We start from the raw sequence: 27,489 nt of genomic DNA, 5'->3' as shown, positions 1-27,489 counted from the left end.
GTGCCCAGTAGAATCTGATCTTGTGAGATCTTCTATCTCCTCCCACATGACATCTTAAGACTCTGAGTAAATGCAGACTTTAAGGCTTCAACATCATGCCAGCTCCCCCCCCCGCCCTTCTGTTTGCTTAACATCCAGCCAATGAAGAGTTTTGGAGAACTTGAAAGCTTGTGCGCTATTTCATGACAGTTTGGTTGGTCCTAATCAATCTGGGATGGGGAATCTGTGGTGAACCACACATTGCTGCACTCTTACTCCCATTCACCCCAGCTAGCATGTCCAAAGGCCAGGGACATTGATGGGGTAGAAATTTGATTCCATCTGCATTTTTATGAGAAACCACTTAAATTGCATGTATTGAACTAACATGCAAAGCGAAACACAGTTATCTTTTGAAGTTCGCATCTGTATATTGTGATGCAGTTCTCCAACCAATGCATACAAAAATGAAATGTAACAGGTGAAAATGTATATTTAATGGATAAGTTAGTGAAAAAGGCGTACAAAAATGCATAGTATCAGGGAAAATCACCTGCAGAAATGTGTATATTAGTCAAAACAGCATACACAAATGTGAATTCACCCTAAAATTCTAACAATTTTTTCATGAGGAACTAGATAATAATAATAATAATAATAATAATAATAATAATAATAATAATAATAATAATAATAATAATAATAGCAAAAAACTGAGAGAAACTGAAACTGACAAATTTGTCCATCCCTAGTCAGAGATAATGGGAGTTGTAATCCAACAACATCTGGAGGTATTCCAGTGCTGTAATTGCCTGAATGTGGGCATTGCCCTGGTGTGAAAATATAGCCAAATATGGATTTAGAAATAGTAACTCAGCTGCTCCAGCAAATGGGGATTATATTTAAGTAACATCTTACATATTCGCCAGCTGTACCCATTCTTTGCATTTTTGCAGTTGATTTGTTAACTTACTGCTAGTTCTATGATATCTCAATTTATCTCAATATATAGCTAACACCTTCCAACCCACTCTGTGCCTCTAATGAAGTAGGCTTTCGCCTACTAAAGCTCATGGAACAACAGACTAGTTATCCACTAAGGTGCCGTAGGGCTCTCTGTCTATTTGCTGATGCCAACAAGACCGCTCATCTGTTGGATCGAAGCCTTCAGGTTAAATTCAGCATTGATGGAAATGCTGACAATTCCCCCAAGTGTTAGGGCACTTTGGCAAACTCATTAGGCTAACAACTTCTTTCATAGTGCAGCAGCATACAGCTGGCCTTTTGTGCTTTTGACACTTTGCTACAGCCTCCCATCTCTCAGCCCACAAGCTTAAGCTAGATTGGCAGCAAGCAGTCTCTCAGTTCATAAGAGGGGTAAAAAAATCCCACACCATTCAACATTTCTGCCTGATATGACACATCCTTGCTATTTTCTGCAGACTTGCCACAAAATTTTGAACATGTTCTTTGTCTAATTAGTTTCACAAGTCAAGCTTGTATGCTCCTGGTGCAAAGTTTCTGCTATGACTACAATGTTCTTTAAAGGTGTCGGGGGGGGGGGAGACCTGCTGCAGCCATTTCAGGATGGCTTCAAGATGTTGGGTTGAGAAGGGGAAAATTTCATTCATCCCAGCTAGAATCACACAGTGACATCTTTGGAATAGAGGAGGCTGTCTCATTCTGAGTCAGACCACCTAGCTCGGTACTGCTGGCTACACTGACTGGTCTGAGCTCACCGCACAAGGGTGTTTCTCAGCCTTACCTGCAGATGCCAAAGGAAGGACTGTGGCTCAGTGGCAGAGCATCTGCCTTGCATGCAGGAGGTTCCAAGTTCAGTCCCTGACATCACCAGAAAGGGCTCGGAGAGACTCCCTGCCTAAAACCCTGGAGAGCTGCTGCCAGTCAGTGTAGACAATACTGAGCTAGATGGACCAATGGTCTAACTCGGTATAAGGCAGCTTCCTACGATCCTAATCTATTACTTTTTACATGTACAGCAGGGGTCGGGGAACTGCAACCCTTGGCACTCCCTCTGAGCCATGCCCCTCCCCATCCACACCCCCTACTGGCTCTGCACTGAGTTGTTTTTGCCTGACTAGAATGTTTCCTTGAACTCTGATCATGCCTCTTGTTTCCCTGGATGGGAGACAGAGAGGGGCGTGTGAGTGTAGAAACCTACCCTGTTGTACAAAGGTAATATTTATATTCATTGCTCTGCCCACTTTTGCCTATGGCCTGGCACCAATGGCATGTGGCCACCAAAGTGTTGCCCAGAGGGAAAGCAGCCCCCGGGCTGAAAAAAGGTAAAGATTGTAGCTGCTGAGCTACAGTCTTCCCCCTAACCTTGGCTGAGAACTGAGCTGAAAGTTCTCAGAAGACTTTTTTTCTGATAAAATTTCTGAGATTTTTTTTCTTTTTCTCACCAACGCTCCCCTTGAACAAGAAGGCCACTTTGCAGAATTCTCTCTAAATATTCTTCACCTTTTTTTGGCAGATGCCATTGCCCCTCCCTCATCAACACATTACAGATTATGCAAAATGGCAACTACGCTGTTAGTGCAGTTGCTGCTGCGGCTGCCACTTTCTGAGACATGTTTATTTATTTATAAAATAAATAATATTGGGGAGGGGGGTGTACAGCAACATCAAAAAACATTTAAAAGCAATACAAAAAAGCTGGCGACTCAAAAGACGTTTTAAACAACTGTACAGGCCTGTCAGCACAAAACAAAATCTTCAAGAGACACCTGAAAGTCAAAGTGAAATGCCTGCTGAATCTCTTCTGGAGGAGCGTTCCACAGCATGGGATGTGCCTGACTTCTGGTTGAGGTCAGTCACGCCTCTGTAATATGGGAGATATACTTTTCATCCTGGCCATGATGTGGGACTAGTTCCTGTTTGGACCCTTCTCATACCTACACCAACCTCTAGAAGCTTCTTAGAACTAAAATCCTCAAACCCCTTGTGTTACCTGTACCTGTTAGCAAAATGTTTCAGTGTACCGTATAGTCTACTAGTAGATCATACGGCTGCTGAACATGTAGGGCACCAAAGCGTTGGAACGTATGAAAATTGAACTGAATCGAGACATTTGTTTTCATTTTCATTCATTCCAATATGAACAGGTACATAATAAATGTAATAACAATAGCAATAATAATAATACCTGAAAGTCAGGAAGAAGCCTCAGCCACTGATAGAATGAGCAGGGAGGATTGCATGAACTGTTCACAAATGTTCCCAGTGAAGAAAGTTATCAGGAGACTTGCAATCCAGATTCTGAAAGAGAAGGGGAAAACGTCTGGCTAGGATTAAAACCTCAGAAGAGTCATAAAGAGAGAGAGAGAGAGAGAGAGAGAGAGAGAGAGAGAGAGAGAGGCCTTTTGGGGCATGTGATGGCCTGAAAAGCATTACATGACTTTCAGCCTCCATTTGGTGTCCGAAAAATGAGACAAAACTGAGTTGGGCTAAAGTGGATGACCACATGAAACAACCACTACTTTGACTCTATGTACAGTCTCATGCATGACCTTTTTTTGTTGCTTGAACTACAGAAGGAATCCAGAGAAGTCATTTACCTTCTCCTAAGGAAGTTAGGTTGCAATAATGGCAATGAGATAATTTTTTAGTAAAACAAAAGGGCTGCCAGTGGGATTTTGACACCCTGAAGCCTGATTTAGACTCTGGGGTCAGCTCCTTTAACCAACTGGGAACTGTAAATATAAACTAGATAGAGCAATGACACTTACAAGATGATTCAGATGACCTCAAGCCACAGTCATTGCTCTTGGCAGGAAAATCCATTCAGAAAGATCATTCCACCAGGTCAACCTTTCAGATGAGTCATACTTAATTGATTACCTATTCACTCTTCACCAGAACCTTCCATGATTTTTCCAATCCCCTTTCATTCCCTTATTTTAGCCAATCCCCTTTCATTCTTTCATTTTGACCCTTTCTCATTGGTCATTTTTTCAGTTCCCTTGGACATACTTTTGAATCCCCTATTTGAAGACCAGGGTTTAGCCCCCCCCCTCTCGTACACTCTTGTTCTTTATCTCCACATCATTCCCGAGGAGCTTCTTTAACTCACTGCTCAACTTCAGACCTTTGGGCTTGGCAACGGTTCTATGCCAACTGTATCTTAGTATCATAATAAAGATCTGAAATTGCTACAAACATCGACCTACTGAGCTCAATGCTTGGGTCTCCAACACCTTCAGCAGGCTGGTACCAGAGGGTGGCCAGATCAGGTCCTGGCCAAGGGCCCCTGAAGGGCCTCTCCTTAGGGTGGGAAGGTAACACTCCTCTGCTGCGATCCACAGCAGCATCGAATCCCAACCCTGCCTCAGATTGCAGAGAGGGAGCTCCCAGCCCCCCCATACAGGCTGCACAGGCCCACGATGCCTATTTACATGCCCCGCTTACCTCTCTCTTGCTATGAATGCTGTGCGCACTGTGCGTGCATACCTACCATCAACCAAGATGGCAGCGGAAGCATCTCTAAGGGTCTGATGTCCCTACTGCCATCTTGGTTGATGGCAGGCATGCGTGCATGCACAGTGTAGTGTACATGTATGTCACCAATCAAGACGCTGGCAGGGGCATCAGCCCCTTAGGTAAGCCCCCATTGCCATCTTGGTTGATGGCAGCCCTGTGACGAAGAGGTAGGTGGGGTGGGTGGGCAGGTGGGCACCACGGGCCTGGGACAGGCTTGTGCAGTCATGACTGGCGCCGGCCCTGATCTTCATTTACTCCACACACACAGCTTCAGGAGCACTTTAGCCAGTGCTAGGAGAGGTAACTTTGCAACTATATCTTCTCACTGCTGTTCCCCTTTTAAGTCCAGAAGCATCATGATATTAGAATATTGTTTTATGCATGCTCAATACTGTAAATATATGCTGCTGCTGCACATTCTTGTTAAGTGCATATGTATTTATTTTTATTCCACTTTCTGTACTTCTGTGTGGGCACGCCTTTTCTAGCTTGGGAGGGTTCAGATACACACACCAAGCAGTGCTCAAATTTGACTCCAGCTAAATATCCCATTGGAGTAATGTATTTCAAGGATCACAAGGGTGATGGGTCCCCATGAGGGTCCCCATGTAATAACTAAAGAAATCCCCAGAGTTAAGGGTCAAGGAGTTCAGAAATAAGGTGATGGAAGGAAGAGTGCAGAGCAGGCAATGTCTAAGATACAGAAACCTGGGTGAAGGTTAGGTGAAGGAGGGGGAAGCCAGAGGAAGAGAGCAGCAGAGACAGGGCACTGAGGCAATTTCACATGTTGACTTGAATTAACCAGACAAATCTTTGACTACAAGGGTCTAGTTTTCTCTGTAATTCCCCAGATCTGCCTAGTTCATTTTGCCCAAAGTGCAAGTGATCATAGACAGTGTCAAAAGCTAAGATTACTTTGGAATGAGGTGACACAATCTATCAATTTATACTTTACTAATCCCATTTTAGAAGTCCATCCTCCAGCACTAAGAGGTTCTCACAATTAACCCTGTTCTGAAACTTGACCTTCTTTATACCTTCGCAGATTCTGAAGGCCAAAGGCTGAACAGTGAAAGCCTGACTTTTCCCTCAGATATAGAGGTAGACATTTTTCAAAATTGAAGAGCCAATGCAGTAAGAAGCAAAATGTTAACTTTTAAAAAATAGAAGCACATCCGTTTTGGCACTGGGGCTAGATCCAGACTTTAGGCTGCAATCTAGCCCCACTAGAAGTAAACCCTATTTAATTAAATAGGACATTTATGAGTAGACATAGGAACATGCTGTTAGCCATGCTTAGAGGAGACCCACTGAAATCAATGGGGCTTGATAGTCATGGCTCTCTTAAGTCACACTGATTTCAGTTGGTATACTGTAAGCATAACTAAGTCTGGATCCAGCCCACAGTCACTGCCACATACTTTGTGAGATGTGTGCCTTACATGGTTGGTGGAAAGGTTATGAGTAGATAATGCATATGAAGCACTTCAAACACCTGAAAACACACAAATTTTACTATAAACTTCCAAGGTATCCCAGGGCAGGGATAGTCAGTATGGTACAGTCCAGATGATATTTATTATTTATTAGTTTGTTTATTAAATGTATATCCCACCCTTCCTCCCAGATGTTGCTGGACTACAGTTCCCATCATCCTTGACCACAGGCCATACTGGCTGGGGCTGATGGGAGCTGGCATGCAACAACATCCAGAGGATGTCACATTGGCTCACCTTGCACTCTGGTTACCCCAACACACTGCACAAGATGACATACTAATATAAGGATTGTTTATATTACTCTTACTGCCATTCCTTTGCTAGGCGGATTGCTTGCCTCTACTACTACCCCAAAATGTTCCATGATGCCATCTTCATTGATACCCAGGACCTTCCTTGAGTGATTTGAATAAGAAAACTATTCAGAGCTTAGAGAAAGTGATATCCTACTCCAGTTGTGGAGAGGGAGCCTATGTCATGTGAGTATTCACACATGCACAGAGCCACAGTCTATTGTTTGGAACAGAAAGGATGTTTGCGTATGATCAGTGCATGTGTAGGATCAGGTACATGTTTTGTTCAGTTCTACCACTACAGGGCAACTGTCACTTGGAGTCTAGAATTCTTTCTGGCAGGGATGGGTGAAACACACTCCTAGCACCTTCTCCTTCAATGGCCAATGCATGGGGACCAGAGAATTGTGCCCTTTGGTTCTGCAGTCCCAATCCACTTATCTTCTACTTCAATATTTGGAAAAAAAGGAAATATAGCAAATACACAATTCAGTACATGCCTCTACTTGTTTACTCAGAAGTATGTCCTGTTTTATTCAGTGTGATTTTCTCTTCAATGCCTTCTCATCTAAATGAACCCAAATCCAGGTAACAAAAGCCCTGGAACTTCTCATCATTTGGATAAGGGAGTAAGTATGTGTATGTGTGTGTAGGGGACCACATTATTATTATTATTATTATTAGTCTCTTGATACCTGAAGGTCCCCAAGCAACTTACACAATGTTAAAACAAAACAAATAAAACATACTATGAAAACATAATAATAAACAATAACAAAGCAATAGCAATACCACCCCCATATAACCACAGGAAGGTTTGGCAGCATATTAAAAACAAAACATCTCAATCTGTCAAATGCCTGGGAGAAAAGGTACATCTTTACCTGGTGCTGAAAAGATGTCAATGAAGGCGCCAGGTGGACTTGACTGGGGAGCATATTCAACAGATGGGGAGCCACAACTGAAAAGGCTCTCGCCCTTGTCACCACCCTCTGAGCTTCCTTCATAAGGGGGACCTGAAAAAGGGCCTCAGAGGCAGTTCTAAGGGTTCAAGTAGGTTCATATCAGGAGATATTCCAAAAGATATTGGGGTCCATACAACCACCAACGGATGTCAAAGAATTCTGCTGAAAACAGAAATGGGAGCAGAAATTGCTGATGTTTGCTTATTCATCCCATGTCTAGAATTGAAACCAAATATGATTGCTATTTGCTGTTGTTATTGCTTTCAGTCTGCAAACGTTATTTCATTGATCACATTTCTCCCCATCCCTCCCATTTGCATTGTGTTTCCTTTGCCCTGAAATGAAGGGGGTAGAATAACGTTAATGACAGCATAATTTATGTAATTATTTATGTAATTAATTAAATGATTACATAGTTAATTACATACATTCATCACAACAGACAGTGAGATGGATAACATAGGTTTGGTGGAAGACGAGCTGCAGCAGAATGGAAGCAGTGCTGCTTGCAACAAATAAAGGCGGAATGGAAAATAACTCACCACTACTGTTCCTAGAGATTCTCCATTTCCTTTCCCATTAAATAAATCCTTAGCTTTCCTTGCAATGTCGCTAGATCAAATTCTTCATTGGCTTGCAAGCATGGGCCGAAGAGGGCTTTAAAAGAGAATGACCTTCACTTTGATACTGCACCAAGCACTGTGTTTCCCTTCATGTGTTTTTACACAGCTGAATGCTAATCTCTGGGAGTGCCTTTGAGCACCCCAAAGACTTGATGGAATGTCGGCTGCATATTCTCTGCTCCAGCTCATAATGCTTGTTATTAATGACTATCTCCTGGGCATTCTTTTCTCTGAGTGAAATATAATGATAAAGCACCATAGACACAGAGAGTACAGCAACCTTTCTTCTCAACAAGGTATTGATATGTCACAACACATTTCTGGTTCTCGCTGAACTACTGAGGTCTTCTTCACTGGGAACAAGGAGTGTCTGGTTAAATAAACTGTGCATTTATTATTAGGGTTGAGCCTAATGTTCACCGTTGAACATTTTCTGGTGCATGTGTGTACATGGGGGGAAGCAGCAGCTTATAAATGGGAATGAAAAGTTTCCACAAAGACCCTCTCACCCCAAAAGAATCTTTTTTACCTGACTGCAGGTGCTCACAGCCTCAATTGGCAGTTGCTTCTCTGTCACCTTTTTTTTTTTTGGAGGGGGGAGGTTGGAAACTATCATGGCTCTTCCCAGGGTACTATTCTCTCTCCAGTGCTATTCGACATCTATATATAAAGCCATTGGGAGTGCTCATTAGGAGTTTTGGAGTGAGGTGTCAGCAATATGCTGATGACACACAGCTCTATATTTCCATAACATCTGAATCAGGAGAGGCTGTGAACTCTCTGGATCAGTGTTGGAATGCTATAGTGGACTGGATGAGGGCCAATAAACTGTGCTTGAATCCTGGGAAGACAGAAGCATTTTGTGTAAGTGGTTCCCATGTCCGGGAGATAGGCAGGTTACATGTTCTGGATGGGGTTGCACTCCCTCTGAAGGACCAGGTCTGCAGACTTGGGGTACTCCTGGTTTCATCTTTGTCACTAGAGGCCCAAGTGTTCTCTGTTGCTAGGAGTGCCTTTTACCAATGTTGTCTGGTTTGTCAGCTATGGGCGTTACTGGACAGGGATAGCCTGAGCTCTGTAGTCCATGTGTTGGTAACCTCGAGGCTGGATTACTGCAATGCACTCTATGTGGGGCTGCCCTTGGCCCTGGTTCAGAAGCTCCAGCTAGTGCAAAATGCGGTGGCCAATTGCTGATGGGAGTATATGGCCGACAACATGTGACACCACTTTTAAAACTTCTGCACTGGTTGCCCATCTGCTACTGAGCAAGGTTCAAGGTTCTTGTATTAATTTACAGAGCCCTAAACAATTTATGTCCAGGGTATCTTAGGGACCACCTGAACCCTTATATCCCAGCTCAGTCACTGAAATCTTCTGCAGGAGCGGCTCTGGTTGTCCCCTAAGTTGGCAAGGCTCATTTAGCATGGGCACAAAATTGAGCCTTCAGTGCCATCTGCCCATGGGGCATACATATATTTTTTATAAATAATAAATAAACTGAATGAAAATTTTTACCCATCCCTAGTGTACAGGGTTCCTCCACTCAGTCAGGAGTACTAATTGGCTGAGAGAGTGGCTTGCCTAAAGCCACTTAATGAATCTGAGAGCTGAGATTTTAAGACAGTAATTCCTAGTTCACACTCAGCCAGACGCCAGAGAGGCAGAAGGGTAGCAAGGGATGCTGTTTGTTTGTCTGTTTTCTCGGGACTCACATGAAGTTACACAAGCATATAGATGTTCCACCCTTAATGCTCATTTAATGTTGTAGAAAGTTTACTTGCCCCCAATTCCTCACTACATCAGGAGGTGAGAACCTTTTCAGCCTGAGGGCCAGATTCTTTTGTGAGCAACCTTCCAAGGCCCGCATGCCCAATGGGTGAAGCCATAGGCAAAAAGTGGACAGAGTGACAGATATTACACTTATTGTGTAGAGTAGGCTACACTCCAGCAATTAAAAACCAGAGGTTTCTACACCCGCATCTCTCCATCCTCCATATAAGCAAGAGGCATTATTACAGTTCAAGGACACATTCCAAAAAGGGGAAGAAAACATTTGAAGATTGTGCAAAGCAGGACTAGTGAGAGGGTAGGCTGGGGAGAGATGTTGTCTATGGATGTCAGATGATAAAAAGAGAAGGAGTGGAAATGACTCATGTCTACTTATTTGACCGAAGCCCAGAATGGAAATCAATCCAGTGAATATAATTGGTATTTGCTGCTGTTGTTTTCAGTCCACAAATGGTACATCTTGTTCTCTCCTTCCCCAACCTGCCTGCCATTTTATTTACAGTCAGTCAGAGGGTGGCTCTGCCTCTCATTGGCTCCGGCTTCACCTACTGCTGAACTCCCTGCCTTCTGCCCCATCAGTTCCAATGGCATCTGCATGGTGTTTCCGATCTGTATGTACGGATGTGAAAGTTGGACAGTGAAAAAAGAGGATAAGAGAAAAATCAACTCCTTTGAAATGTGGTGCTGGAGGAGAGCCTTGCGGATACCATGGACTGCAAAAAAGACAAATAATTGGGTGCTAGAACAAATTAAACCAGAACTATCACTAGAAGCTAAAATGATGAAACTGAGGTTATCATACTTTGGACACATTATGAGAAGACCTGATTCTCTAGAAAAGACAATAATGCTGGGAAAAAACAGGAGCAGAAAAAGGGGAAGGCCAAATGAGAGATGGATTGATTCCATAAAGGAAGCCACAGACCTGAACTTACAAGAACTGAACAGGGTGGTTCATGACAGATGCTCTTGGAGGTCACCGATTCATAGGGTCACCATAAGTTGTAGTTGACTTGGAGGCACATAACAATAAAATGTGAACTTTCATGCAAATCTTCATTCAGATTTCTTTCTTTAAAAAAAGCAATGCAGATTAATGCAAAATCAGATGGAGCAGGCTTCTGAATAAACACGTAACGGAGATTGGAAATAAAATGGTTTATGCATCCCTACCTGGAGCCAACATTGTTTTTCAGATGATTACATGCAAAAAGAGATCCCAGCCTCTCTAGGCTCCCTTGATGAGCATGTGTATCCTTGACATCAGTGTACACATCTTTCAAAACACATGGCTGTTTCCCTTATTCATTGTCTTTCTCTCTAGCATGAGAAACAGCAGCTCTCTCGCTTGCTCTCTTCAGAGATTACAGGCTCTGCTCAGCAAACCTCTACTTTTAGGTGTTTCCTCTTAACTGCTGAGGAGCAGTTCCTCTGTCTTCCCACCTCTTCAGCATGACTTCTCCACAAAATTATAACATTAAAGTTTGTATACCTGGAATGTCATGTCCCCAACTGTGCAAAAAAAAAAAAAAAGTACTACCCTTTGTGTATTGTGAGAAGAAACCAAGTTTAGCTTTCTGAAGAGATGGCTGAATAATAGGAGGCACATTGTCTATAGCTTAGAGTCACCGTGTGGGATGGGGGGTGTAACAGATGTAGAGAGAAAAGGAGAAGCATCAGAAAATGAAGGCCAAATGCTATACAGCAACAGACAGATAGTCAGCAACGTGCAAGAAATTCCTCACCTTCATATTATTTCTATCTCATCCTTCCTCTTAGAACAGGTTAGGGCTGGCCCTACCATTAGGTATAGGGAAGCAGCCTCTTCAGGAATTACTGGGACCTTGAGCACTAGCCTACACCAGACCCACAGCGCCATAGCCCAACACCCTGACACAGGCAGCATGGGGCTAATAAGCCTGCCCTCAAGCCTCATCCTACCTTATTGTGTGAATGATATGTGCACATAACGTGCATGCCTGCCATCAACCAACATGATGGCAGGAGCATCAGCCCCTCAGGAATCCTCCTCCCCTACCTTGGTTGATGGCAGCCAAGCATGCACAGCGCACACTGCATCCATACTGGCGGGACAGGTAGGTGAGGCATGTGGGTGGGCGCTGCTATGGATCACAGAATAGGAGTGCCACACTTCCACCCTAAAGAAGGGTCCTTTAGGGGACCCTCTGGGGCACAGGGATCCTCGGCCAGGGGATAACCTAGCTGATCACTGGCGCCAGCCCTGTCTCTGTTAGAGACTTGAGTGTGGCACATACATAATGCACCACCAAATCTGATTTCAACTTTGTGAGGTTAATTTACCTCCCCTCCCCTCAACTCAATCCAAAATAAATAAATAAACAACGCAAAAGCACTGTGAATCTGCAACAAACATAAAGCTAACGGGGGCTATTTTAGCTTCGCAAGTCATTGTACTGAAACCTCAGAGACAGCCATAAACAAAACTCAAACAGAGTGTGAGAGAAGAGCCATTTTCTCCCAGTAAATCCCAGATAATTGCACATAATCAGGCTGTATTGTGAAGTTTCCAAAGCCCTTGTTTTTCTCCACTCTCAATTTCGAAAGTGTCTTTAAAAATCCTATCTCCTTTTCTCAGAACAACTTGGCTTTGATTCTTTGTTCTCCCCCTAGTATAATTCCATGTACTGGCAAGTATGTTGCAGTGCATGCACACTGAGGACCAGCTGCAACAAGGAGAGAAGGAAGAAGTCACCATTGATTCCACTGAACCCATGCTGATCTCTAGCAACATAAGGAAGGGCCATAGCTCAGTGGTCAAACATTTATTTATTTATTTGTTTATTAAATTTTTATACCGCCCCATAGCCGAAGCTCTGCCTTGCATGCAGAAGGTCCCAGGTTCAATCCCCAGCATGTCCAGATAGGGCTCGGAGAGAACCTGTCTGAAATCCTGCTTATTTTATTTATTATTTGATTTATATCCCACCCTTCCTCCCAGCAGGAACCCAGGGCGGCAATCCTAGAGACCACCAGTCAGTGTAGACATTACTGAGGTAGATGGACTAATGGCCTGACTCAGTATAAGGCAGCTTCCTGTGGTGAAGAACAATGTGCTAAGGCTGCAACCTCAGCCTTAGCCTGACTGCATTTTCATGCAAGGAGGCCTGATTGCATTTTCATGCTAGTGTGCTACACTGATCACCCACTGAGGACTGGCAATGGAGCCAAGAAGGTAGGGACTGGAAGGAGGACTCCACTGGGCTCCATGCCAGACCTTCCCCATCTATGGAGCTTCATCCAAACAAGGAAGCTTTCCATATAGCCCTCTCCTCCAAAAAGTCAAACCTTGTGAGCCACTCATATTCAAGACAGAAGAGGCTTGCCTAGTAGGACACAGCTGCTTTGCCAGCTTCCTGGCAGATGGGATACTGTTGCTCACAAGGAATGAGAAGGGGAGGGGCAAGGCAGCAAGGAGATCTGCAAGATGCAAATATACCAGCACAAACAGCGGATTGGCTTTGCCCATGCATTTGCACCTCACCAGCTGCCTCACCTCTCCTTCACGTTAAGCAACAGCAACCCATTTATTGGGAGACTAGCATAGTGGCTGTGTCCCTCTGAGTCCAGTGAACTGCTTCTAGGTTGGGCCCAAATGAGGAGGAGGAGGAAAGGATGTGTGTTCATGGGTTCCTCTTCTATATAGTGTCCAGCACCCACAGATGCATGCGCCACAAAGGATCACCTGGAGTGGGGAAGAAGGAGACACATCATTCACCTGTGGCTCTCCAGATGTTGTTGGGCTACAACTGTCATCATCCGTGACCACTGGCCATTCTGGCTGAGGTTGGTGGGAGCTGGAGTCCAACAGTGTCTGGAAGGCTAGAGGCTCTCCATACCTGCTCTACTCTGATCCCAGTTCATACAAGCAAGAACTGTGCCCTCAATGGCAATCCTCACATGGGAGTAAACCTCAATGAGCTACATTGGACTGACTTCTGAGTAGATCAGGCTGCACCATGAGGAAAAGATGTGTGCATAGCATAGCATTTTTACGGGAAAAAAAATTATAGTTGATTGCTAGCAGTTCACAGCCTTACTGACTTCCTAATTCAAAGGTAATTGCTCTGCCTTCTGCTCTGCTGATGGAACAAACGAGCTAAATATCCAATATGGGAGGGGGGGAAGGAATCCTCTATACTGCTAATTTAGTTTTCTTCTCCTTCTCTACTCTCTTCCTGTAGTGCGGGGGAGAGGGTTGTTGTTTTTTGTAAAGAACATCTACTACAGTAATGATTGCAGGTTGATTCTTCAGAAATGAACAACAAAGCGAATGAATCACTGAAAGAAGTCTGAGGGCTTTGGGGCATTTTGATCTACACAAGAAACTCCTGTAGAATCCAAAAGATGAAAAATACCTTCCTAGCTGCAGTGATATGCTCCAGCGATAGGCACAGATTGTCTGCCGCTCCGCGGCTTATCAATAAATAGAGCTGTTCCAAATGCACAGGTGTCCTTGTTACCTTCTTGGCGATTAAGGTAATCTTTGATGTGGATTACAAGACGAAGACAGAGAAAAGGCGGACACGGGCTTTCCAATGCACACATTAAATGTGAATCAGTATGTTGAGCCTTAATGGTAATAAGATAGCAGGTTTTCTATCATTGCACTTGCCGAGAATCTCTTGCACCTCAGAAGGATAGAAAACTAGGTTTTGAAAGGCTGTGGTTTCCAAGCAGAAGATCCATACTGCAGCATCTGATTGATATTATTTGAGCAGTTGGGGTGTCTGCCATTCATATTTTTTTTTCAGTACCTAGTAATGGGACCCTGGCTTAAGAACTCCCCCCCCCGAGGTTCATCTGGTGCAATCCTTGCCCATCTTTTGAAGCCAGCTGAAGACCATCCTCTTCCTCCAGGTCTTTGAGAGCCTTTGTTGGCAGAGGGGAAGGGAAGCACCTTTTGCCTTGCCCCAAGCGTTGTGCTTTTTTTCCTGCAATAACTGCACGTTGTACGGATTTGTCTGCAAAGAAATTCAAAAGTAAAAGTACCTACATGCCTATATGGTCTCTGCATGATTGGGGCACCTGGCTGTGCAGGTGTGCCTAACTTGTAGAGCAGGGATCACCAACCTTTTTGAACCATTGGGCACATTTCAAATGTTGAGAGAGTGCTGAGGGCAGCAGTCACAAAATTACTGCCTTGGGAGCACGGCATAACATAACATTAGAGACAGTACAGTCATTGCTGCTTCACAAGAACCATGCTTTCCCCAGTGCCAATCATCAGCCAAAGCCTAGGCTGCCATTCTGTGTCCACTGTACTCATTCAGTGGCTTAAAACATTCACAGGTTGTGCAGCCCAGTCTGGATCATTTCACAGAAATCACTTAGGTTACCTGCACATTTTGCTTCACGCTTTCTTTCTAGGAGAGCTAGACACTTACTTTAAAAAATAGAGTCTGGGACTCTTATGTGGGGCACCAATGAAGGGCTTCATGGGCACCATGGTACCACGGGTGCACGGTTGGCAACTTCTGCATGTGAGTAGATGATCATGTGCTTGAATTTCTTTGCAGACAACTTTGCAGAACACATGGTTGTTGAAAGAAGAAGACACAGCAGTGGAGGCTGGGATAAAAGCAAGGCCCCACTCTACTTTCAACATGGATAAGCCCTACATGTGAATAAGCATAAGCTTCTAGTGGGGTATGTAGAAGTCCCTGTCCCCAAAAGTTGCCTTCTTCTCTATTTGTATCCCTCTAGCAATCGAACACATTTCCCTTCAAACAAGCTTTTGATTCTGCCATTGCATAATTTAATGTATTGATTTTTTGGTATATTTGATACTGCTTTCAGTAATCAAAGATACTGTTTTGATAATTGATAACTATATTTCAGTGAAAATGTTTACTTTTATGTGTTTTAAAATATATTTGTAGGACATTTTAAGTGGCTCCTTCAAGGGGAAAAAATAAGGTATACATTATTCTGTAAAATAAGCAAATGAGCAACAAGTAAAATAAGCAAAGCACCTGATTGTCTTTGAACCAAATACATTTATGAAGAACTTGGATTCCTTACTTGTGACCTATAGGATTATTAAAAAAAAATACACACATGCATTTTTCTTGGAGAGATGATACAAACTGCTCCTGCTCCTTAGGCAGCATTTTCTTACCATAGTTGCTACTTGTTTTTACATCTTGCATTCCCCAGTTGGGTCACAAAGTGAGCAGATTGGCTTCACAATGGTACCTAGCCAATTTCATTCCCACCACCTGATGTTGCACCCCATTTTGCCCTTTCTGAGATGTTCTGCAAGCTTAAAGTCCCAGGTTTGATCCCCAGCATCTCCACTTGAAAGGGTCAGATAGTAGGTGGTGGGAAAGTCCTCTCCTTGAGACTCTGGAGAGCTGATCCCAATCCACACAGACCAAGGATGGAGAACCTCAGACAATGGAGCCCCATACAGTCCTCCAAGCCTTTCTGACTGATCCTCAGCATGTTCCCCAGACCACCACCCCTTACCTGTCAAACTCCCTATTGGCCCTGCATCACACTCTCTGTGTATGCATGTAGAAACTTGCCTATTGTACAAAGGTAATATTTACACTTGTTGCTTAGCCCACATTTCCCTTGAACTGCTTTCACCACAGGTGAGCGGCCCCCAATAAGTTACATAGAAGAGAATTTGGCCCATGAGGTGAAAAATGTTCCTCACCCTTGGAGCAGTTGATACTAAACTAGATGAACAAAATAGTCTCACCTGGTATAAAGCAGTTTCCTAGGCTCCTATGACTTCCCCTAGTCATCTTGCTGCTTATAAATCTGAGCTGCCACAAAACTCATAGAGGATATTCTAGCAGAAAGTCCAGTGGGAAATCCAACCATCTGTCAGATGCGGGGCCACTCAAGACACTGAAAAACTGTGCTCAGGAGAGACAGCTGATAGTGTCATTCCTTTGCCTCAAGTGTTTTCTCATTCCTCCCTCTCTGTCTCTCCCCCCCCCCCCGAGACTGACTGGTAACAAACAGAAGCTCAAAGACAACAAGATCTGTGAGCAAAGCCCTGAAACTGCACGTTAAGTGCTTCTGTTTGCCTCCCTTGGTGATTTCACTATCAGTTTTTGTTAAGCTGTGTCCTTGATATTTCCCTCCACTCATGAAGAGGCAAAAACATTGTGCACACAAAGGATGGAGGCAAATTTTTGTTCAGGCAGCATTCTAAAATGAACCATCCAAAGTTGTACCTCCTGAACCAAAACTCTAATTAGCCTTCAGATATCACATTTCACCGAATTTTGCAATTCAGTTCTTGGCTTATAAAAAAATAATAATGCTAAAATGTGTTTTGTTGGATAATATGGCTTGTATCCAATGTGGCACTCAGTAACAGTCCAGTCAGCGCAAAGATTTCTACTTGTGCCATGGGACTTTGCACCCTCCTCTTCACGTGTGCCCCCTAAATCTGTTCCAGAGTTTTCCCCAGCCCTCCAGAGTAGATTTGTGGGATTATCCACATGGGAGCATACCTTTGTACTAAAGATGCTGCTTTTATCATTGTGATACATTTGCAAGGTCCACACATGGTAGCTTCAAATCAACTGTTTTCCATTCACACTAGTAGGCATTCCTCTATGAAGCATCAGTGTCACTGCTTTCTTATGGCTCTGCCCTCTAATTTTACATGTTTACTCCCTCCGGTTCAAGGCTGAAGCCGGGAGAACACCTCAGTGTGAAATTGACAAGAAAAAATGAAACTGACAAGTCTCCCCTTCTCCATTGTCCCAGCCTAGAGAGATGGGGAGGGAGTGGAAAGGCAAAGTAGGCAGTGGCTGTGGCAGTTTTTGCAGGAGGCTGAGAGAGAGGGAGCAGGTGATGGGGCATTAAAAGAGAGCCCACCCATGGAAAAAAACATTGAAGCCAAGTGCCTGCAAGGAGGAGCGCTGCGCAGCTGAGGTGGCTTTTCCTTTCCTTTATACATTATAATTGGATTGGGTTCATATGGATTTAAAGGGGAAAACTGCCTTATAGTTTCTCCTTGCCTGCAACATCATGTGAACCATGTGAATTACAAGGGAATGTAAGTAGCACCAGATACACACTAAATCACCGTGTGGATGAGCCCCGTATGTGGGGACAGGAGAGGAAGGGAAGTCCTGTTGCATAAGCAGATGGGACAGTTACTTAGTGTAGTACTAGGTGAGAAATTCTTTTCAGATCGCATTTTAAGCTGAATCTATGAAATTTGCACTTTCCAAAACAATATGAGAAACAAAACACAGTGATCCTTTGAAATTCATACTAATTTGAATTTTGCAATGCAATTTGCCAACAATGTTTACCAAAATGCCTATGTACATAAAAATGAATGTATCAGTGAAAACAACATGCAAAGAATCATTATATGATAATAAATTGCTTGAAAAATGTGTACATTAGTCAGAACTCCCTACAGAAATGTGTTTATTAGGAGAAATTTGCACTAAAATACCAGGGACTGTTAGTGATTATTTTTTTAAAAAAAAAATCACAAATTGCTGCAAAAATGTGGAGAACCGAATTTAAGATTGGAAAAATGAGAAACTGAGAGAACTGAAACTGAGAGATCTTTCTATCTCTAGCTACACTGGATACAAGCCTATATGTTTAGAAATGTGTACACTGAGATAACATATAAATATGTAATCTGTGATAAAATTAAATATGTATTTAATACTTATTTACGTTGACATGACAGATTGCATGCAAAAATGGCACAGACCAGAAACAAGCTGATCTATCCATCCATCGTGGACACACAGAGACAATGCATGGGCTGTTTCTACAGTGCAAATGAAGGATATCTTAATGGGAATTATGCCATAAAGCTCTGGGGACCCTAAGAATGGAACGGTAAGCTTCATTTTTAATGAAATCATAACAGTTTTGCATGTTGATAGCTACTGGGCTAAGGGCCGATGTAGATGAAATGTCATTTCCTCATTTATCAATTGCACAAATCACTCTCTTTAAAGTAAATGGCAAGTGCAGAAGGGCTGATCTAGATTCCAATTCACTTTTTATTTGTATACCACCTTACTTTACAGAACTCAAAGCAGCTTACAGAATATAAATATACAATAAGATTCACATTGCCATCCTATATCTATATTTTTTTAAAAAAAACAAATTAACAAAACTGAAGAAACCATTCGATGTATAGTATCAGAAGATATCAATAAAATGCCAGCAGACAAGAAAAGACCATTCCCATCAGTTATGACAAATTAAATAATTGCAAATGAGCAAGACAATAGCAGCAAAAGTACAATAACCTAAATGCTGGTGAGTGTGCAAAAAAATTACTGAGATCTCATCCACACCATACATTTAAAACACATTTTACACAAATTTAACGCACATGACTTTCGCCAAAGAATCCTGAGAACTGTAGTTTGTTAAAGGTGCTAGAAATTGTAACTCTGTGAGGGGAAAACTGCAATACCTAGGATTCCTTGGGAAAGCCATGTGCTTTTAGTGTGCATTAGATGTAATGTGCATTAAATATATGGCGTTAAATGTATGGTGTGGATGTGACCTGAGTAGCTAGGTCACGTCTCTCCCTTTCCTGTTTTGTGAGACCAGTCCACCAGAGATGGCAGAGACATGTAGTTTGGTTTACATTTGAACATGGACCTAAATAATTTGTATTTCCTGAAACAGTACATGAACAAAAACACAGCTGTCCTTCAAAATGTGGACTTCTCTGAAAATTTTGAATGCAGTTGTTGAATCAAATATGCATAAAAAAGTATACATTAGGGGAAAGTGTACATAAACCTGCATATATTGATGAAAATAGCATGCTAAAACTCTTCAACTCCTAATGCTTGATCAGATAGGAAGAATAATACAGCATAAAATTAAAGTGCTTACATATCCTCACATCCTGAAGTGTATAAGAATTTGGACCTATAGTAAAGGCCCTGGTGGCAGAAAAATGCAGTGTGGGTTAGAAGCAGTGGCGGTCGATGGACCTGAGTTTTAGTCCAAAATTGCAAAGAGCTGTCCAAGGTGCTGAAATGCATCCCCAAAATCAGTTCAGCACCTTGGACAGTTGCTTGAAAGTGCAGACCAAAACCCCGAGTGGATTCTACTGCTCCACTGACATGGAGCTACCAGCCTTGACTGGTTAGAAGGCATTGCCTTCTGTGTTAAGGGCCTGGAAAGACAGGGCACTGCCTTTTAAAGTAAGCAGGACCAGCAACCGGAGCAATACATTTTTACGAGGTGCTCTCTAGAAGTATAGATCTGAAGGACGGGGGGGGGGGAGAGAGAGAATGGAACATCTGGAAAAAAAATTCCCATCTCCCCATTTTTTTACTTTCCCCCCAAAAAAATGGAAAAAAGGGAGGATGGGAAAAATAAGAAAAACCCTCTTTTTTTCCTGAATTTTTCAGGTTTTTCCCCGGGCTTTCACATCTCTATCCAGAGGCCCACATGTTTGCCCACAGTCTCACTATGCTAAGCATCGGCTTAGCATATCGTATGAACCAGTTCATTTGCTAACACTCAATGAAGGGTCCTAGTGAAGCCCCAGCCCCCATATCTGACTGCAAGGCTTCCTTTGTGGGGCAGAACATGTCCCCATAGCAAAAGACATTCTCCATTGTGCTCTTCTCCCCACAGGAACTCTTGCAAGGCCACCTGGGATCTTGGGCAGCCTCATAAGAGAGTTCAAAGGGGGGGCAAGTGAGCCTATTTAAGGTGGCCTCTTCCTCCCCACCCACCCTCCTGTGGTTAAGAGCCTCGCTGAGCTTATCTGGGTCACTGACTGACAAAGCCAGATGGGAATTTTCCCTCTAAGCTAAATCTGGCTGAGCAGGTTTTTTCCACCTATCAATGGTTGTGGCTAGACATTGTTAGACACCAATCTTTCTCCATCACAACTTTAGTGGAAATGGCATTGGGCAGGATCAAACTTTGAGAGGAACCCCCATAAGGGGTCTAGTGGGGGATATGCATGAGCAACGTCCATAGCTCAGGTGGAGCCAAGGTCTCATGCAGCACACACCCTCTCTCAGGTGTCATGGCCTTCACCACAGCTGGAGTCTGAATGCTGGCAAATTCCCATAGGGCCATTTCAGCAGCTGCTTGCTGGGTTGGAAGTGTTCCCTCTGCTGATGGATGGAGATCCTCACCCAACTGCCACACCAAACCCACTTGTTTGCTATAACCAATAAAGTTGTAGCCTAATTTCACCCATCCAAACCTGTTGTCAGGTCATTTTATTTCCCAGAGCTATGGGAGTCACAGCATGTACCTGCTACACAATCTCTTTTGGGAGACAGTCCTAGAGGACAGGTGGTGCCACCTCTGAAAAAGGATGGTTCCCTCATCTTTTTGCCTCCGGTCAGAGCTTGATGGTCTGCAAGCCCTTTCCCCTTTGTGCAAAGTGGAGAAGTAAGTGTAAAATGTTTACTGAGGTTTTAAAACATCATGCACTTTGGGCCTGGAATTTTTGCTTTGCAGAATGAATCAAATGCAATCTCTGTAACGAAGGTATGAAGGCAGGGAATAAAAGAAAGATGGTTTCAGAATGTTAATGGCACAGCTGTGCGTTCCTGGCTCACATTTCATTTTCCTAAATCACAATAACAGGAGCTCAGCTATGGGGGCAAGCTAAAAGATTAATGAGCCAGTTATTACCACTGTTACTGCTGGTTACCGGAGTAATGTCATGGAGTCTACAGTGCTGTGATATATTGCTTGGTGCCATCCAGGATCTGTTTGCTCATGGGGTGAGGTGAATGCTATGCCTGTATACATCCCAGGGTATGCAGCCCAAGGAAATGTATTACAACTTAAAAGAAATCCCAGTTATCCCAATAAAACTCTTCCTTCAGACAGCCTGATTGCAGGAGCCACAGCTGGCCTACACAACTTGTGATCCTAAACTAAACAAAGCTCAGCAGCAGCCTTTTAGGATACAGATGGGGAACCTCCAGCCCAGGGGCCAAATACAGCCCTCCAAGCCTCTCGATCTGGCTCTGTCCCAAGTCAAAACCCTCACCAGCCCTCCTTGGCACCCTCATTTCATGTTTATGCTGAGCTGGAACTCTGAAGATGCCTCTTCCTTGCCTGGATGGAGAAGAGCGAGGGTCACGTGTGAGTGTGTGTTGAAACTAGCCTATTGCACAAAGGGAAAAATCCATATGCTGAAAGTGTCCCTATTCTGTGGTCTTTGTCCCTTTGAAATGGCTGTCCTTATTTAGTCTGTATATGTTGCCTTTTGGGGGATGCCTTGTTTAAATGCTGCAAGTGCAAGCTGCCAGCATTGCCATTCCTCAGGGTTCAGCTTCCTCCCCAGAGCAATTTCTTGTTGCTGCCTCTTCACCTCTGAATCCCGACTCAGGAGACCTTGAGCTGGTGGACAAATGTTTCAAGTCTGCATTCGGCTACGCCCACTCCTGAACTCAGCCTGGCCTCTACGCATGGAAAGGTCAAGCTGCATTGACACAAACAGTTTGTTTAATATGCTTTTAACATCTTGTGGAGGAGCTCAAGAAAGGGCAAAGGAGAGAAAGCTGAGCTATGAAGTCCTAGACAACAGGCATGAGGAGCTCCTGGCTATGGGTTGGGGATTTAGACTTTATGCTAGGATGGCTGGATTGAAATTAAAAGGTTATGCTACCTTTTCTTCATTTAAATTGCAAACTATGACCTTTGATTTAAAACGACGATGACGACGATGATGATCATGATGATGATGCTTTGGAAATATATATATATATTGAAAGGCAGCTTAGAAGACTCTTAAATAAAGCAATGTAACTAAGAATTTGGAACCATTTCTACTCTAAATAAAATATGTATTATATATAATCTGAGAAGGGCTATTTGTCACTGCTGAGAGACCAGCTGCTTTTTGCTCCCTCTTAATTGTCACCTGATGGAAGCCATCAGGCTATCTGAACCAAGTGGTTGTTACAAGAAGTATATTTTTAAGAACTAGTTTCTGAGCTTTCTCCTCACCTCTTCCCTCCCCATCCCTTCTTCCTTGTGTGTTAGACTGTAAACCTGAAGGCAGGGGCTATCTTACTGCTGATTTTGCAAGGTATTATAGGAGCCCATTTCAGCCAAAGAGCACAGTTTTTTTTTTAAGTCTTTAAATGAATAAGCAAGCAACAATATTTGGTGGTGGTTTTTTTATTTAAAAAAAACCCCACAAGTTATTACAATAAGATTCTGAGAGGCAGATTTTTCACTGACACATGCCTCTTTTTAGGGCTGGTGTCAACACACATCTTCAACTGACTTGCAGGACCAACTGCCCTGACAGGTGCCACTGGTGATGCCAGTTCTGGATCCCCCTTTAAAACTACAAAGAACAACAGCTTTCTGGTACTCTGAGCAGTGCCATGCAGCCAGGTCTACCATCTAAATTTCCCACAATGTCACTACCTTAAAGCATGGGGACTGACATTTACCTTTCCCAGGATGCTTCTGATGCAATGTCTGTCTGAGGCATGGAAGATGCCACTAAAATTTCCCATCTAGCAATATTACAGTGGAGATGCGGAAGACTAAAATAACTGCCAGAACAAACTACCTGACACTGTTCAGGATGCTACTTAGGGTTGCCAGGTGTTCAGTTTTCACCTGGAGACTCTGTGTTTTGAGGGTCCTCTCTGGGTCTCTAGGTGAGTCTCCTTAAACTCAGGACTCTCAACTTTAATTTTTTTTAAAAAAATGAGGTTCTAGGTGGTCTGGTTCCTGAGATATACGCCAAAACATCAGCAGCCTCCCCCTCAACTTCTGTTAAATCAGCTCATAGCAGGCTGCTCTATACCCTCTTTTTCAGGTGTGTAGCCAATACGTGAACTCAGGGTTGTGGTTTGTTGACCTCCAGGCAATGCCTAGACCCCATTGCAACACCAGGAAATGCTTGTTTTTTCCTATTTATCTGAAAATCGCAAAAATTGAGTAAATATATAGCTTTTTTTCTTTCTAATAATATTCTTCCAATAACCATAAAAACAAGTATAAATAGTTGCAATAGCTTAAAGTGGCATGATTCTGAATTTTGGGTTGGGTGAATGAAGTTCTTTCTCACTTGAGGTTGCAATTCTCTCCATGCTTTCCTGTTTGAGTAAGCCCCATAGGATACATTGGGACTTGCTTCTGAGTAAACAAACATAGGATTGCACTAAAAATATCTTTACAGATTGTGTAAATAATAAACATATTTGACAGTTATGCTTATATAAATATTTATTCATTCTGTGTCTCAATAAGTATTTGATTTCACATTATGGTTGTGGATTATTATTTCCTCTACAGTTTAAGTGTTCCACGTTCTTCCTTGGGGTGGTCATGGTTCCCCTCCATTGTTTTCATCCTGAGGGGCAGATAGGCTGAGAGATGGTGAGTAGCCCATGGTCACCCAGTAAACTTTATAGCTCATATTCATTTTGAAAAATTAACTAAAATTATTTACATGCAAATTGTTTATTAAGCAGGCAAAGTTTATTAAGTATATCTACACAATGCATTTAAAGCACATCCAACTCACATTTAAAGTGCATGACTTCCCCTAAAGAATCCTGGGAACTGTAGTTTCCCCCGCACATTTATAGTTCTTACCACCCTTAACAAACTACAGTTCCCATGATTCTGTGGTGGGATTCATGTGTTTCAAATATGGTTGAACGTGCTTTACATGAATGGTGTGGTGTGCCCTAGGTATGATGTGCATTCATTAGTGAATTGAAAAGAACAATTTTAAAAGATACTTTTTTACAACAGGGGAAGGGTTGTAGCTCAGTGGCAGGGCATATGTTCGCATGCAAAAATCCAAAATTCAATTTCTGGAAAAGACTATTGCCTGGAATCCTGGAAAGCCAATGCTAGTCCATGTCATCAGTACTGAGCTAGACAGTACCAAATGGCCTGAGTCAGTATAAGGCAGATTCCTTTGTTCCCCAAAGTGGAAAGAGGCCCAAGGGCCACAGTGACCCCAAATTTTATTTATGTAGTTTATTTACAACATTTATATATTGCTTTAATGTAAAAAAAAACCCTCTTCAACTTGGTTTATAGAAGGAATTTGTTTTGAATATCCAGCCCTACTTAGCTCCAAAATACCCACAAGCTATTCGTCTCCCCACAACCCCCCCCCATAATTTGAAGTGGATGAATAGGGCAAAGTGATGAACATGGAAAAGGTTCAGCACCCCCTCCTAAATCTGCTCTTTCCTTTAAAGAAAATGGTGCTTTGTTACCTGTGTGTAAAGTTTATTTACGTCCTCACTGAGCTATGCCAAGAGAGGAACAAACTTGAATCGGCTTAGGCATAGCCCTTCTTGGGTTTTCTGATTGCGTGAGGCATATAACATAATTTACTCCATAAGGGAGTTGGCAGAACTTCTTTCTAATCTCATTTTCCTAACCAAGGGTCATCGAGTTTGTAATCTAATCTTCCTCTAGTTTGAGATGCTGGCAATTGAAAAATGACAGTGATATGTCATCGTCATATACAATAGCTGCAGACTTTTAATAACACTAAAGCCACTTCTGCAGCTTGCGGTTTTCCAAAGGTATGTGGAGTCTCATTCGTTGCTCTTCTTCATTATGCTTAGAATAATAATATTTTTTTAAAAAGCAAGCTTAAATGGGCATCAACACAAATCCCTTGTTTCATTTTAAAGCAATTGCATATGTTTGTTTTGAAGAGTGTACCTCCTTGCAAAGCATCCTGTATAAGGAATCTAACAGGGGTGGAGAAACTGTGGCCCTCTAGATCTTGCAGGACTACAACTCCTCTAACCATTGGCCAAGCTGGCTGAGGTTATTGGGAGTTGGAGTCCAACTACATCTGGAGAATCACAAGTTCCCCAACCCCTGAAATATGAAAGTATGTGTTTCACTGGGTCAACCAAGACTGCCAGTGGATGACAATGTAAATATGAAGATGTGTTCCCTTCTCTGAAATGGTTCAGGTGGAAAATCCTTGCAGGATCCAGTCATATTACTGTTATTATAATAATTATTATTAATATTAATTAATTACATTACGTTACATTTATACATTGCCCTTTCTTCCAAAGGAGCCCTGGGCAGCAAAGACATCAGTGATAAAAGAATACCATTAAAAATAAAATAAAATTATTTAAAACATTTTAGAACAATTTAAAACCATTTCAAAACATGTACAACATTCACATATCCTCACAGCTAATAATTACAAGGTTGCTAGGAGCATTATCTTGCAGAAGGTTTTTTTTACATTCCTCCTGAAAGTTAATAAAGTCTAGTAGAAGGCAATGTTCCTTACCTCCCTGGGCTGCTTTGGGAGGTAGGGTGGAATATAAATGTAACATCTATCATATTTAATGAATCTCATAGCTGCTCAAATCCTTTGATCCTTTGGTCTTTACCAAGCCTTACCTGGAAGCTTTTAACGAGGTCAAGGAATCCCATGTGACCTGCTCTGGTTTATTGTTGTTGTTATATTGAATCAGACCATTGGTACACAAAGCTCAATTATGTCTACACTGATTGGCAGCAGCTTCCTCAGAACAATCAAAGAGATTTGAGACAGGGGGGTTGACATTCTTTCTCCCATCCAACTGTTGCTAGTGTAGGACCTCTGTCCCCCATTATATCTGGTCCACCTCAATCAAAGTCCAAAAGCATCTCTTCATCCTTGGACCCAGATGTTGCACTTTCACCAGCTAGAATGATTCAATTGCAAAGACCACATTATTATACCTGACAGACTGAAAAATAAAATCATTTGGCTCTGCAGTAAGGAGATAATGGTGAATATTTCTTTGTTTTTCATAACATCTAACGGTTGTGTAATAATCCTCATACCAAGGAATGGTTCGTTGTTGGTCTTTTGGCCCTTTTCTTTTCTTTGCCTCATCTTTCGTTGACCGCGGCTGTTATAATAAAGAGTTTATAGGAAAAGAGTTTAATTTAAGAAAGTGTTCCTCCCAGGAGCTATAAACAATCTTAACTTCTAGTGAAAAATATTCTCCCTGGGCCTAGTCTAGCAATGCCTGTGCTCACACAAATCCCAAGCTTTTAAGTTTGTCACACCTGGGGGATATACCATTTTAAGAAGCAAGGTGTTCTGAAAATCAGTACTGAATATTGTCTTTGCATTTGTTTGAAATTTACCATTAGTTCTTGTGTGATTTGGAAGTAGGGGGAAACACCCACAAAAGATCTTGGCTTTAAAAGGCAGCAAGCAGTAACACAATGCTTTTCTCAGGCTGCTTTTTCAACTCTTCCGGGCCTTGGGAGGGAGCCAGAGGCAGGGGTCCCATTGTCTTTTACCAATGGGGAGAGGGGGGAAGCCTTTATTAACCAACAAACACTTCTTATAAGGTACCCAGTCTCTCAAACGTGGGGGTATCAAAATTGTGTTTCATTCACAGAATTTCATGGGATTCCTAGTTTAAAATGACCATCAGAATGTCTCCACTGAACAAGTCTTGCCCCTTGATCAGTCATTTTTTTCATAAAAACCAAATACAAGTATATAAACCTGGTATATTTGTCCTGCTGTCTTTTTGCTTTACAAAAGTAATAATATTTTACCAAACTGCATAGAAGGTGTCCATAGCTGCAAGATCTTGTAAGACCTTCAAATAGGGATGAGGGAGAAATTTAAATACAAATTTACCAAATTCTCATTTTCCAAAACAATATGAGAACTGAAACACAACCATCCTTCAAATTTTGCACTTATCCAAATTTTGGTTGCAGTTGTCCAACCAAACAATGCATATATTAGAGGTAAATGTGGATAAAAATGAATATATTTGTGGAAATAACATTCAAAATGCATTCTACTAGGAGAAAT

Source organism: Rhineura floridana, chromosome 16 (assembly GCF_030035675.1).
Source record: "Rhineura floridana isolate rRhiFlo1 chromosome 16, rRhiFlo1.hap2, whole genome shotgun sequence".
NCBI lineage: Eukaryota > Metazoa > Chordata > Lepidosauria > Squamata > Rhineuridae > Rhineura > Rhineura floridana.
The sequence above is the reverse complement of the archived record's forward strand: the minus strand, read 5'-3'. Positions refer to the sequence as shown.